Source organism: Oreochromis aureus, linkage group 3, assembly GCF_013358895.1.
Source record: "Oreochromis aureus strain Israel breed Guangdong linkage group 3, ZZ_aureus, whole genome shotgun sequence".
Lineage (NCBI taxonomy): Eukaryota > Metazoa > Chordata > Actinopteri > Cichliformes > Cichlidae > Oreochromis > Oreochromis aureus.
Genome location: NC_052944.1, coordinates 84,730,197 through 84,744,512, shown reverse-complemented (window position 1 = coordinate 84,744,512; position 14,316 = coordinate 84,730,197). Strand labels below are relative to the sequence as shown.

The following is a 14,316-nucleotide window of genomic DNA, read 5'->3' as shown; positions in this document are numbered from 1 at the left end:
CCATATCCTACATTTATAGTGCACAAAAGTTACAAAATTGAACTCATCTCCTTCTGCAGTACCAGCTAATACCAGGTACGATCAGTTTGCATGACAGCAGGAGGCGCTGTGGCTTAGCTGGTCAAAGCGCCTGTCTAGTAAACAGGAGATCCTGGGTTCAAATCCCAGCAGTGCCTTCCTGTTACCTTTGGAAACCATCTTCTTCACAGTGTTGATTGCATTCTTAATCTTGGAGTTAGGAAATCTTTGAAAGTCTGTGTATGTGCTGAGTTATCCACCTCACGGTACTCTTGAAAGCTTCAAAACTTCTTTTCACCTCATCCAAGAAGATTCGTCAGTTCTAGAACAAATGCTGGAGGGTCCCAGGCATTAAACCCCTACTGGAGCTTCTGAGGGTTGTTCACCCGATATTGATGTCTTGGGCATGTCTAAATTTTCATTATATCCTCTTCTTAGAAATGAAGGACAGAAAGCATAACTCCCAATGCTTCCCGCCATCAGCACTCGTTAATGAAATGTAATGGCATTGGTAGGGAGGCAAGGCACTGCTGGGATTTGAACCCAGGATCTCCTGTTTACGAGACAGGTGCTTTGGCCAGCTAAGCCACAGCGCCTTGAGCTGTGTTCCTCTGGCTACTGTCCAACAGCTGGTGGGGAAAAATGTCAGCAACCCATTCAAAACTGTGTCTGCAGAGGTTCTGATTTACTTGGTTTTTCCCTTCCCTGAAGGAGGCACTGTAGCTTAGCCGGTCAAAGCACCTGTCTTGTAAACAGGAGATCTTGGGTTCAAATCCCAGCAGTGCCTGTTGAGCTGTTTCAAAATAAGAGAATCTGTGTAGGCAAGCTTTCCTTAATGTCAAAATAGAAGAAAGTAAGTTGTTGAATCTCAAGTGTGAAGGCACTAAAGATTTAGCAAAGGACACCCCAACAGCTGTGCTCCACATGCAGGTGAAAAGATTCCATACTCAAAGTGTACTAAAACATCAAACTGCCCAACTGTAACAACAGATGTAAACGGACCAATATAGAAACTGGCTGAGGCAGGGTTATATTAAGCTTTTGTCCCAAAAGTATTGTCAAGATTCTGCAAATCATTAGAGTTACTCATAAGAGAAGGTACGACTGTTAGGTGTTGTGTTAAAATAAATGCCGTAGTGTTCTCTATTAAAAACAGCATAAGAAGGTGTTCTAGTTTTCTTGTTTCCTCTTATGTTTTGGAAAAGTGTATAGGCAGCAGGAATTTGAGTCAGGTCTTGGTTTTTCTTGATGATGTCACTCTTTTCTCAGCTACACTTGAGAACCATGAGGAACGATCGCTGAAGGTCCTCCATAGGATGAAAGAATTTACTTTAAAGCTGTCGCCAGAGAAATGTCAGTTCTTCGGGACATCTGTCCAATATCTCGGCCGTGTTGTATCATCAGAAGGGGTCAAAACAGATCCAGCTGCCCTCACTACCCGGCCAAGACCAGCTAACATCAAGTAGCTTAAGTCTTTCCTTGGGTTCACTGGATATTACAGGAGGTTTATAAAAGACTATTCCAAGCTTGCAACACCCTTAATCACTTAAGCGCTGGTTGCCTCCCACTGAAGAGAAAATCCAGTCTGTCTGGCAGAAACCGCAAGGTTTCTACAAGTCGCGGATCTCAAAAAGCCTTTTCATGAAAAATGGACCCCAACCTCTGAAGATACTTTTAAGACATTGATTCACAAGCTCACACAACAGCTCCTGTTCTTGGGTTTGCAGATCCAAAGAAACATTATATTGTGCACACCGATGCAAGCGCCCACGTTCTCGGTGCAGCCTTATAACAAGAACAGGAGAGCAAGTTAAGAGTCATTGCCTATGCCAGTAGAGGTCTCTCCAAGTCCGAGCAAAGGTACCCTGCACACAAGCTTGACTTCCTATCTGTCAAGTGGACTGTCACCCAGAACGTTTCCGCTATCTCTGTGGAGCAAAATTTACAGTGATGACAGACAATAATCCACTCACATACGTTTTAACATCTGCAAAGTTGGACGCAGTAGGCCATCGCTGGTTGGCCGTACTTTCCACTTTTCATTTTGATATTGAGTATAGCGCTGGGAAGAACAACCAAGATGCAGATGGGCTGTTGAGACGTCCGTATCTGCATGCCTGTGATATATCTGATCAGAGTTCTAATGATGAGGAAAATGGCATTGAAGGCTTTACTGCACAACTCTTGCGCCGCAACAAAGAGCCTGATTTTCCAACTGAGGCGATAAAGGCAGTATGCAAGAGACATGAGTATTCTTCAACTCTTGAGGAGGAGGCAGCAGTACCATCGTCTGCACGAGTACAATGTTTGGCTATTGGAGGCTCTGCAATACCAGCAGATTCCTGTCAAACTGATGTAGCTGGGCCATGCCCCCTACTGCAGATGTCTCTTTCCGATTGGCTACGTGAACAGAAATTAGATCTGGAGAGCTGAGAGAGTCTTGCAGAAAGCTACCAGTTAGCCATTGAGCACAGTCAAAAGAGTGTTTTGCGAATCAAACAAAGGTTTGACAGTAAAGTGCGGAATCCACCCTGCCAAGGAAAATAGAGTTGTTTTGAGGACTGTTGCCATCAGGGGTAAGCACAAAATCGCTGATCGGTGGAGCCGAACCGTGTCCACTGTAATCAGACAGATTCAGGACTCTCCTGTTTCTGTTGTGGTGCCTGAAGGAACAGATGGGCCTGAAAGAGTGCTACACAGAGACCGGCTCTTGCCTTGTCGGTATCTCCCACCCACTGTGGAAGAGACAGCATCCAAAGCAACACGGTCTAAACCTGCAAACTCACCAGCAGTTGATTTAGCTGGGAATGATTGTTCAGAAACCGGCAATGATTAGAGCACTGCCATTCTCTGCCCTATCATAACCCTAATGTATTACCAAATGGACCCAAAGAAGACGACCAGATTGCGACCACAAAAAGACTGGCTGGAGTAAAAGTCCACAAAACGTCAGCTACCGGAGACATTTTGGGACAACTTGTTCAGACTCACCCTGTTGAATCAGTCTCAAAAGATTCTCCTTCACCTTATGATGTTTCCACTCAGGTCATTGAAGAAGTTAGGAACAGGAAGTTACTTGTTGGACTATTTAACCATATCCTACATTTATAGTGCACAAAAGTTACAAAATTGAACTCATCTCCTTCTGCAGTACCAGCTAATACCAGGTACGATCAGTTTGCATGACAGCAGGAGGCGCTGTGGCTTAGCTGGTCAAAGCGCCTGTCTAGTAAACAGGAGATCCTGGGTTCAAATCCCAGCAGTGCCTTCCTGTTACCTTTGGAAACCATCTTCTTCACAGTGTTGATTGCATTCTTAATCTTGGAGTTAGGAAATCTTTGAAAGTCTGTGTATGTGCTGAGTTATCCACCTCACGGTACTCTTGAAAGCTTCAAAACTTCTTTTCACCTCATCCGAAGAAGATTCGTCAGTTCTAGAACAAATGCTGGAGGGTCCCAGGCATTAAACCCCTACTGGAGCTTCTGAGGGTTGTTCACCCGATATTGATGTCTTGGGCATGTCTAAATTTTCATTATATCCTCTTCTTAGAAATGAAGGACAGAAAGCATAACTCCCAATGCTTCCCGCCATCAGCACTCGTTAATGAAATGTAATGGCATTGGTAGGGAGGCAAGGCACTGCTGGGATTTGAACCCAGGATCTCCTGTTTACGAGACAGGTGCTTTGGCCAGCTAAGCCACAGCGCCTTGAGCTGTGTTCCTCTGGCTACTGTCCAACAGCTGGTGGGGAAAAATGTCAGCAACCCATTCAAAACTGTGTCTGCAGAGGTTCTGATTTACTTGGTTTTTCCCTTCCCTGAAGGAGGCACTGTAGCTTAGCCGGTCAAGGCACCTGCCTTGTAAACAGGAGATCCTGGGTTCAAATCCCAGCAGTGCCTGTTGAGCTGTTTCAAAATAGAGAAGAATCTGTGTAGGCAAGCTTTCCTTAATGTCAAAATAGAAGAAAGTAAGTTGTTGAATCTCAAGTGTGGAGGCACTAAAGATTTAGCAAAGGACACCCCAACAGCTGTGCTCCACATGCAGGTGAAAAGATTCCATACTCAAAGTGTACTAAAACATCAAACTGCCCAACTGTAACAACAGATGTAAACGTACCAATATAGAAACTGGCTGAGGCAGGGTTATATTAAGCTTTTGTCCCAAAAGTATTGTCAAGATTCTGCAAATCATTAGAGTTACTCATAAGAGAAGGTACGACTGTTAGGTGTTGTGTTAAAATAAATGCCGTAGTGTTCTCTATTAAAAACAGCATAAGAAGGTGTTCTAGTTTTCTTGTTTCCTCTTATGTTTTGGAAAAGTGTATAGGCAGCAGGAATTTGAGTCAGGTCTTGGTTTTTCTTGATGATGTCACTCTTTTCTCAGCTACACTTGAGAACCATGAGGAACGATCGCTGAAGGTCCTCCATAGGATGAAAGAATTTACTTTAAAGCTGTCGCCAGAGAAATGTCAGTTCTTGGGACATCTGTCCAATATCTCGGCCGTGTTGTATCATCAGAAGGGTCAAAACAGATCCAGCTGCCCTCACTACCCGGCCAAGACCAGCTAACATCAAGTAGCTTAAGTCTTTCCTTGGGTTCACTGGATATTACAGGAGGTTTATAAAAGACTATTCCAAGCTTGCAACACCCCTTAATCACTTAAGCGCTGGTTGCCTCCCACTGAAGAGAAAATCCAGTCTGTCTGGCAGAAACCGCAAGGTTTCTACAAGTCGCGGATCTCAAAAGCCTTTTCATGAAAAATGGACCCCAACCTCTGAAGATACTTTTAAGACATTGATTCACAAGCTCACACAACAGCTCCTGTTCTTGGGTTTGCAGATCCAAAGAAACATTATATTGTGCACACCGATGCAAGCGCCCACGTTCTCGGTGCAGCCTTATAACAAGAACAGGAGAGCAAGTTAAGAGTCATTGCCTATGCCAGTAGGGATCTCTCCAAGTCCGAGCAAAGGTACCCTGCACACAAGCTTGACTTCCTGTCTGTCAAGTGGACTGTCACCCAGAACGTTTTCCGCTATCTCTGTGGAGCAAAATTTACAGTGATGACAGACAATAATCCACTCACATACGTTTTAACATCTGCAAAGTTGGACGCAGTAGGGCATCGCTGGTTGGCCGTACTTTCCACTTTTCATTTTGATATTGAGTATAGCGCTGGGAAGAACAACCAAGATGCAGATGGGCTGTTGAGACGTCCGTATCTGCATGCCTGTGATATATCTGATCAGAGTTCTAATGATGAGGAAAATGGCATTGAAGGCTTTACTGCACAACTCTTGCGCCGCAACAAAGAGCCTGATTTTCCAACTGAGGCGGTAAAGGCAGTATGCAAGAGACATGAGTATTCTTCAACTCTTGAGGAGGAGGCAGCAGTACCATCGTCTGCACGAGTACAATGTTTGGCTATTGGAGGCTCTGCAATACCAGCAGATTCCTGTCAAACTGATGTAGCTGGGCCATGCCCCCTACTGCAGATGTCTCTTTCCGATTGGCTACGTGAACAGAAATTAAATCTGAAGAGCTGAGAGAGTCTTGCAGAAAGCTACCAGTTAGCCATTGAGCACAGTCAAAAGAGTGCTTTGCGAATCAAACAAAGGTTTGACAGTAAAGTGCGGGAATCCACCCTTGCCAAGGAAAATAGAGTTGTTTTGAGGACTGTTGCCATCAGGGTAAGCACAAAATCGCTGATCGGTGGAGCCGAACCGTGTCCACCGTAATCAGACAGATTCAGGACTCTCCTGTTTCTGTTGTGGTGCCTGAAGGAACAGATGGGCCTGAAAGAGTGCTACACAGAGACCGGCTCTTGCCTTGTCGGTATCTCCCACCCACTGTGGAAGAGACAGCATCCAAAGCAACACGGTCTAAACCTGCAAACTCACCAGCAGTTGATTTAGCTGGGAATGATTGTTCAGAAACCGGCAATGATTAGAGCACTGCCATTCTCTGCCCTATAATAACCCTAATGTATTACCAAATGGACCCAAAGAAGACGACCAGATTGCGACCACAAAAGACTGGCTGGAGTAAAGTCCACAAAACGTCAGCTACCGGAGACATTTTGGGACAACTTGTTCAGACTCACCCTGTTGAATCAGTCTCAAAAGATTCTCCTTCACCTTATGATGTTTCCACTCAGGTCATTGAAGAAGTTAGGAACAGGAAGTTACTTGTTGGACTATTTAACCATATCCTACATTTATAGTGCACAAAAGTTACAAAATTGAACTCATCTCCTTCTGCAGTACCAGCTAATACCAGGTACGATCAGTTTGCATGACAGCAGGAGGCGCTGTGGCTTAGCTGGTCAAAGCGCCTGTCTAGTAAACAGGAGATCCTGGGTTCAAATCCCAGCAGTGCCTTCCTGTTACCTTTGGAAACCATCTTCTTCACAGTGTTGATTGCATTCTTAATCTTGGAGTTAGGAAATCTTTGAAAGTCTGTGTATGTGCTGAGTTATCCACCTCACGGTACTCTTGAAAGCTTCAAAACTTCTTTTCACCTCATCCAAGAAGATTCGTCAGTTCTAGAACAAATGCTGGAGGGTCCCAGGCATTAAACCCCTACTGGAGCTTCTGAGGGTTGTTCACCCGATATTGATGTCTTGGGCATGTCTAAATTTTCATTATATCCTCTTCTTAGAAATGAAGGACAGAAAGCATAACTCCCAATGCTTCCCGCCATCAGCACTCGTTAATGAAATGTAATGGCATTGGTAGGGAGGCAAGGCACTGCTGGGATTTGAACCCAGGATCTCCTGTTTACGAGACAGGTGCTTTGGCCAGCTAAGCCACAGCGCCTTGAGCTGTGTTGCTCTGGCTACTGTCCAACAGCTGGTGGGGAAAAATGTCAGCAACCCATTCAAAACTGTGTCTGCAGAGGTTCTGATTTACTTGGTTTTCCCTTCCCTGAAGGAGGCACTGTAGCTTAGCCGGTCAAAGCACCTGTCTTGTAAACAGGAGATCCTGGGTTCAAATCCCAGCAGTGCCTGTTGAGCTGTTTCAAAATAAGAGAATCTGTGTAGGCAAGCTTTCCTTAATGTCAAAATAGAAGAAAGTAAGTTGTTGAATCTCAAGTGTGGAGGCACTAAAGATTTAGCAAAGGACACCCCAACAGCTGTGCTCCACATGCAGGTGAAAAGATTCCATACTCAAAGTGTACTAAAACATCAAACTGCCCAACTGTAACAACAGATGTAAACGGACCAATATAGAAACTGGCTGAGGCAGGGTTATATTAAGCTTTTGTCCCAAAAGTATTGTCAAGATTCTGCAAATCATTAGAGTTCCTCATAAGAGAAGGTACGACTGTTAGGTGTTGTGTTAAAATAAATGCCGTAGTGTTCTCTATTAACACCCAAAGAGCCATTTGGACCCGGTTTCCACGCAAAAGAAAACACTGGGAGCTGCAAATGCTTTTTGACATCTAAAATGAAGATAACACTGTATATATTGTTTTTTACCTTTATGCTTTGTGTGAATAAAGAAGGTGTGTTGGTTATGAAATCCATGAAGTGCTACAAAGAAAAAATGACATTTTATTTATGTAATTAACACATTTTGAACTCTTAAAGAAATATAACAAAAGGAAAGACACCCAGCTGAACTAAAATGATCCATGTAGCAAACAAAAACTGTTGTTACCCTTATATCGTTTTTGGGCTTTTGGAGCCTTGAACTGACTTTTAAAAAATAATTGGAAAAAAAGCACCATGCTGCTGAAAGATGAAAAATAGATATTTGCAAAATTCTGCCTAAATATGTATTTTACCTGGTTAATGTGTGTGGCGGGGCGTGGTCTGCAGCGCCCCTGGAGGGGAGGCAGACGCACCTGAGCGGCACCCGCAATCACGCCTCGCCGCCTTAAAGTCTGTGCTATCTATGCTGTTGTGTTGTTGTTGATATATGTCGGGCTGTGAGCTGAAAAGCGACAGCTGGCTGTATGCGTACAGCAACCGTGTGTGAAAAGTGGTCTATAAAGAGATGCTGAAAAGTATGTTCATGGAAACATCGTCGGGTTTGCCGTGATATGTTTACAATGGGACTTCTGCTCCTGAACCTCTGCGCACAGTGTCTGCAAATCAGGGCCGCAGGTTGCCGACCCCTGCACTAGGCCATTGGCCTCTTGTTGCCTTACATTTACAGCTAAGCATGTGAAGAGTCTCCTGCAAACCTACTTCTAAGTTATGTTATGACAATTATGAGCTTTTATTAAATTCAGGTACAAGCATCAGCATCAGCATCCCCCAACTGTAGCTTCCTGTCTCCTTTTATGACAGGCAGACACCCGTGTCAATAAATTCCTTTCCCTCTACACAGTTACACACACTCTCAGGCCTAAAGCTAAGCCAAACTGAAACACACAGACAAGTCTTTCCCGATTCCTCTGATTTACTGCTGGACCCTCTCATCTAAGCAAATTTAACACATTATCTTCTAATAATTGTTTTCTTGTACTCACAGTGGCCATTTGTGGCCACTTCACTTCTTCTTTTTTGACTACTACACTGCAGTGGACCAAAAGAATGACACTGGTTTGACCTTAAGGATCTAATAGTTGTGTGTGTTTGTGCATGACATTGCAACGCAAATATGTATTTGCAAGATAGACTGGAATAAATTATGACACATCAAATATTACACAGGCTGCAGTCATAGCTGGACTGGCCATCGGGCATACCAGGCATTTTTACAGTCAGTTACCATAACACGTACTGCGTACTAGCTAGCATGACGGAGTTTCTATACAGCTGGGTGGGTGCTATGATGTTACTGATAGTTAACTTTATTTTATTCATAAGGTTAGTTAGTAGAGTTGCCAACTGTCCCGTAAAAAGCGGAATCGTCTCGTATTCAGAGAAAATATTATGTGCTTCGTACTGAGCTCAAAAGGAACGCGATTTGTACCGGACTTTAGCTACAATGAAAAAGACACAAAGTTGGAGTTATTCTGTCTTGATGCAGCACAGCTGTGTCTTCTGCTCTCATTCTCTCCCCTCCCTCCCCTGTTGTTATTTCAATCATGAAACTGATCAATGATCAGCTGATCAGCTTTTCTCTCTCGTTTGATTATCACCCACTTTGTGTGAGAAAGAAGAAACCAGCGGAGGTCACGTTAAACAACAGCAGCATGTTTAAGCTTGATCAGCTGTTGTTAGAATTTATTATTTTCTAGTATCAGCTGATGTTTGCTGGAGCCACAGCTGTAAAAGCTGCTGGTCATGATGTCGGTTTGGTTATCTGGTGAGAGGGAAACATGAAGATGAAACCAGGAGATGTCCTTACTGAATCATCAGAGCTGAACAGGTGATGGAGAAACAGGTTTACCTTTTAGGTGACATGGATGAGTTGAAGGGAAGTTAAGAACTGTTTCTGAGAGACAAATAACACCAGGATCCTTTTTTTACGTAGCTGACAGCTGGTAACTGTGCAGGGGCGGATCTAGCAAAGTGCTGCCAGGGGGGCAGGTAGGTAGAGTTGGATGTCTCGAGACCACTTTTACATGGTCTTGGTCTCGTCTTGGTTTTGACGGACTTTTGTCTCGGTCTTGTCTTGGTCTCGCTGTCTCGGTCTTGCTGTCTCAGATCAACATAGTGGTTGGGAGATATGGAGTCAACAGTATCCATGACACAAAACGTAACGTTCGATAATGTATCACGCGCAAAAACTTTAGCTCTAAGAGCCGTGCTTAGATAGTGCTTTGTAGTGAATCAGAATAGTCGACTCCCAATGAGCTGAGCCGGCTCCTCACTTAATTTCCTTTATCTGCTCAGCTCTCACACAGCGACACACAGTGGCTCAGCTATGCTCAAATCCCTCCACATTGTGGCATATTATTATTTCGCCTTTCGCGCCCTTCAAACACAACTAAATGCAACCCGTTAGATTGTGCAGTATGCCCGGTCAGTAAGTCACAGAAATGTCAGCGACTTCGTCTGTCATAAAATTTGCGTTCATAGAACACAAAGAGTTTTCGGGAAATGCAAAAAAGAAGCATTCGGCAAAGTGCAGGTTTTGCAAAGTCTCCTTGACCGAGACAACCTTCACCAGGCACCTGGAGTGCAAACACCCTCAAAGGTAAGCTAGCCAGTAGCCATCTATCCATCTTCAAACTCTTCTAACTACCTTTCCAACCTCAGATGACCAGGTAATGTTTATGTAATATTGTTATTTATGATGTGTTCTTCAAGCGGTATAAATTATGTAGGGACAGTTTTTTTGCAACCGTCCCTGCGGACTTAACTTGTGAAGATTGTAACTAACATTACGTTACATGCTATGTACAGGTAGCTAGCGCTAGCAGTGGCTATCAGCTACTTAAACAGTTTTCACTAACTTTAGGTATTTTGTTGAATTCATTGAGCAGAAATATATCGAAACCATTTCAGTGAGCACTTTAAGGGCTGGTATGGTGTGGTTTGTTGTCGACTTTAATGGGCATATTTATGTGGTTGCTGACTCGTAAGTAAGGACGGGCGTTTCAAGAGTGTCCCTATAACATTGCTCGGCTAACAGCGGCATTCTCGACAGTGAAGCTCAGATCAGAGTGGTCTATGGCTCTGGTCCAGATAAGCACAGATCGCAAAACTGAGTCCCAAAGTTCTTAAATCGAACTTAAGGATCTTTGACTATGACTTTCTTAGGTGTTTTCTACTATGTTGCCCTACTAAACCACTCCAGTGTGTAGGGGCTATTGCAGCATGTCATTATTAGACACAGTTATTTTGTATTGGTGTAACTTCAGACTTTATTGAGTAGTTTCTTCTCAATACAGCTGTGTCTGATAGCTGACTGGCATGAGGAGGCTTAATGCAATATGCAAAGTTAATGCACAGACATTTTGTCTTTTGTAGATTCCATTCAACTGTTTTTCTGTTCTTGTTATTTAAGGTCTTGCAACCCTGAACACTCCAGTATTTTCATTATTACTAGTTGTGCCTAATGATCTATATATGTGTCACACTGGATTGGATTAGGTTATTTTGTATGTAAAGGTCTTCCCTAATTGATAGGTTTAAAATTACTGTGCTTGTAAGATTAGTAGTTTTTGTGGTTAAATAGAAACAGATATTTTACAGATTCCTATTTCCCTGTTTTGTAGGTACTTGGAGTACAAAGCAGGATCTGCAACATCAGTGATAGCGGTCAATCCCACACAGCCTCAATTATCATTGTTTGCTCCAAGCATCCACTTATTTTCCCCAAATTCACCCAGGCAAAAGGCCATCACCCAGTCCATCCTCCAGGACCTTATAGTTGGATGCTCTCTCCCCCTGTCTATCATTGAAAATCCACATTTTAGATACTTCCTGAATGTCTTGGATAGCAAATACCCTCCTGTGTCTAGGACCACCTTGACAGAGAAGCTGATACCTCACCTTGTCACTAAAGTGAAGGGTGACATAATCAAAGCCCTGGAAGTCCAGCCAAATGTAGCAATAAAAACAGACCTCTGGTCTGACTGGAGGCTTCGTACTTTCCTGGGAGTTACTGCTCATGTTGCCTGCAAGAACAAGGACTCTTACAGTTTACAATCATTTTTGCTTGACTGTAGGCGTTTCACAGGGAAGCACTGCGGCGAATGAATCGCCTCAGCATTTGACAGCATAGTTAAAGAGTATGGCATTGGCCATAAAATAAGTTACATTCTGACGGATAATGCAGCCAATATGAAGCGGGCCTTTAAAGTCAGGATGCCAGAAGTAGAGCACCCTGAAGGTGACAGCAGTGATGACCTCGATGATGAAACAATGTGGGAGGATGCAGAAGATTCGGTTCCATGGTCAACGGGTGAACGTCTTTCTTGCTTCGCCCACTCGCTGCAACTCGTAATCAATGATAGAATGAAAGAGGTAAAGGTAATAGCTAGAGCCATTGCCAAAGCCAGCAAGTTTACAAACCTGCTGCACAGCAGTAGTAACCACAAAGACTTGTTTGAGACACACTTTGGCTCCAATAAGTCCATCCCAGCAGCAAACAGCACCCGCTGGAATAGCACCTACAGATAGTTAAAGGCTCTAATCACACTTGACCACAGGGCCATCACTGAAATGTGCAGCGATATAGAGAATTTAGTGTTTTCAGCCCGGGAGTGGGCTCAGCTGAAAGACCTTTGTGCTTTGCTTGAGCCTTTTTCTGAGGCAATAGACCTTACAGAAGGTGATCATGAGGTGACTATTAGCATGGTGGTCCCCACTGTTCTGGACTTGAAGAATCATCTTATAAAGATGGAAGTATAAATGCCCCAGGTCGTAACTATAGTCAGGGCACTGAAAAGATCCTTAGAGAAACGGTTCCCTGGAATTTTCAGGCAGATTTGCATGGACGAAAAGGATCCAGAAGAGCCGTTTAGTCATCGGATCTACTTCCTTGCCACCATGCTCGACCCCCAGTTTGGACTGACCTGGGTAGATTTAGATGTCCAAAATGGTGAAACCAGACCAGCACTGAAGAGGTTCAGAGATGAACTTAAAAAGTCATTAATAGGTGACTGTATAATAATAATTATTTATTGTTATTGTTGTTTTTGTTGTTCCACTTATTATCACTGTCTTTGGTTTTATAGCATCATTAGAAGCATCCTGTCTAATCCTGTCTTTGTGTGTGTGTGTGTGGGTGTGTGTGCGTGTGTGTGCACCCTTTTCCAGACCTTTTGATCACAGAGGTAGACAGAGATGCACCTGCAGCACCAACAGAAGAGGACACAGAATTATCGGATAGTGACTCAGCGCCACCCCCAAAACAACGTCTTCTTTCACAAGGCATTTAGGTTGCAATGCAGCACAAGCCAGGACTCGAGCACTGATGCACAAATAAGCAAGTACCTAGACAGCATAAATGAACGTGACTGTGATGCAATACAATAGGACATGATGCAATTTCAAGTTTATAATCTTCAGTTTGATGTTACAATTTTATCTATATATGAAGTATAACTGAAACAGTTACATATTTCCCATTCTTTAGACAGTTGTTGGAGGTGATCGCTGTTTTGTCAGATGACTTTGGGGTCAGTCAGTACCATCATGTCAGCCCTCAACAGCAAACAAAAGTTAGTCTTTTTTGTCTTGGTCTTGGTCTCGCCTTCTGTCTCCTTTCACTTTTTAAAGGTTGCCATGTTAGAAAAAATATTTTGTCCTGCCATGCTGTTTATTGATGTGGTAAATGAATAGTTTATGAAAATATATCTAAATCTGTCATTTATTATTTTTAATACACTTACTTAAGATGACTGTTAGGACAACTTACTCATTGCAAGTCTGCAGTATTAAGAATAATTTGATATCTCTGACTGTACAATACTAATTGTTTACCTACTGACAAACATGTTAAGTTCAACTAAATGAAAAAACAATTTGTGGTAACCTGAATGTGATTAAAAATAATTAACAACACTTTTTGTAATGATGTTAAAATCAGCCCAACTTTTATTTTCAAATGCAAAAAAATATAACAGCCAACATACTGGACACTGTTCTTCTGAACAACAAACAATTATATTGCCATCACTGTTATAATCTTACAATGAAACAAAGTCTCAGATGTAATTATTCTGAAAATAAGTTTAGGTCTACCACAGTTTGTTTTGTACTTACATTACTTATATAATCAAAATAAAATATTTGTTGTTCTGTCACAAGTGCAGTCTCTGATTTAAACAACACATTTGTTTTTCATTCCAACACATGAGCTGGAATGTTGTATTATTTTAAGGATGCTTGTTTCCAGTCCAGGCATTACTGCCTGAATGACTGTCATGGATCGAGGTGATCCAAATGTAGGTGCAGAAGAAAGTCTTTAACTTCCCTTAAGTACAGTGGCAGTGGATGTGGGTTGGAGATGCAATGAGCTTGAACCTGCAGGCGACCATCTTCACTGACCACACCATCTGTGACGGAGGACTCATCTCTCCTGGTGTCCTGCAAGCAAACAATCATATTTTTTGGAACATGAACTTAATTGCTTCCATCTTCCATTAGCTTGCTAGCTTCCATCTAAAGATAATATATAATATAATATATATATATGTTCTGAATGAGAGATTTCTGAAAAAATGAAAACGTACAGCTCTGCTATCACTTCCAACATAAATAAATACAGAAAACTAAACAGCTGTGGGCAGCACGGTGGCACGGTGGTTAGCACTGTTGCCGCACAGCAAGAAGGTCCTGAGTTCAATTCCACCATCAGGCCAGGGTCTTTCTGTGTGGAGTTTGCATGTTCTCCCCGTGTTTACGTGGGTTCCCTCCGGGTACTCCGGCTTCCTCCCACTGTCCAAAGAC

The 14,316-nt window shown here is 43.0% G+C and overlaps 9 non-coding genes across 9 annotated transcripts; 6 read left to right on the top strand and 3 right to left on the bottom strand.

Moving 5' to 3' along the window:
* Positions 1-102: 102 nt before the first annotated feature.
* Positions 103-176, top strand: trnat-agu. Its single transcript has one exon. It is a non-coding gene; the product is annotated as a tRNA-Thr (tRNA).
* Positions 177-540: 364 nt separating this feature from the next.
* trnat-cgu lies at positions 541-614 on the bottom strand. The gene has a single exon. It is a non-coding gene; the product is annotated as a tRNA-Thr (tRNA).
* A 117-nt stretch (positions 615-731) lies between these two features.
* On the top strand, positions 732-805 carry trnat-ugu. Its single transcript has one exon. It is a non-coding gene; the product is annotated as a tRNA-Thr (tRNA).
* Positions 806-3,212: 2,407 nt separating this feature from the next.
* Positions 3,213-3,286, top strand: trnat-agu. Its single transcript has one exon. It is a non-coding gene; the product is annotated as a tRNA-Thr (tRNA).
* A 365-nt stretch (positions 3,287-3,651) lies between these two features.
* Positions 3,652-3,725, bottom strand: trnat-cgu. The gene has a single exon. It is a non-coding gene; the product is annotated as a tRNA-Thr (tRNA).
* Positions 3,726-3,842: 117 nt separating this feature from the next.
* trnat-ugu lies at positions 3,843-3,916 on the top strand. Its single transcript has one exon. It is a non-coding gene; the product is annotated as a tRNA-Thr (tRNA).
* Positions 3,917-6,323: 2,407 nt separating this feature from the next.
* Positions 6,324-6,397, top strand: trnat-agu. The gene has a single exon. It is a non-coding gene; the product is annotated as a tRNA-Thr (tRNA).
* A 364-nt stretch (positions 6,398-6,761) lies between these two features.
* Positions 6,762-6,835, bottom strand: trnat-cgu. Its single transcript has one exon. It is a non-coding gene; the product is annotated as a tRNA-Thr (tRNA).
* A 116-nt stretch (positions 6,836-6,951) lies between these two features.
* Positions 6,952-7,025, top strand: trnat-ugu. Its single transcript has one exon. It is a non-coding gene; the product is annotated as a tRNA-Thr (tRNA).
* Positions 7,026-14,316: the final 7,291 nt, after the last annotated feature.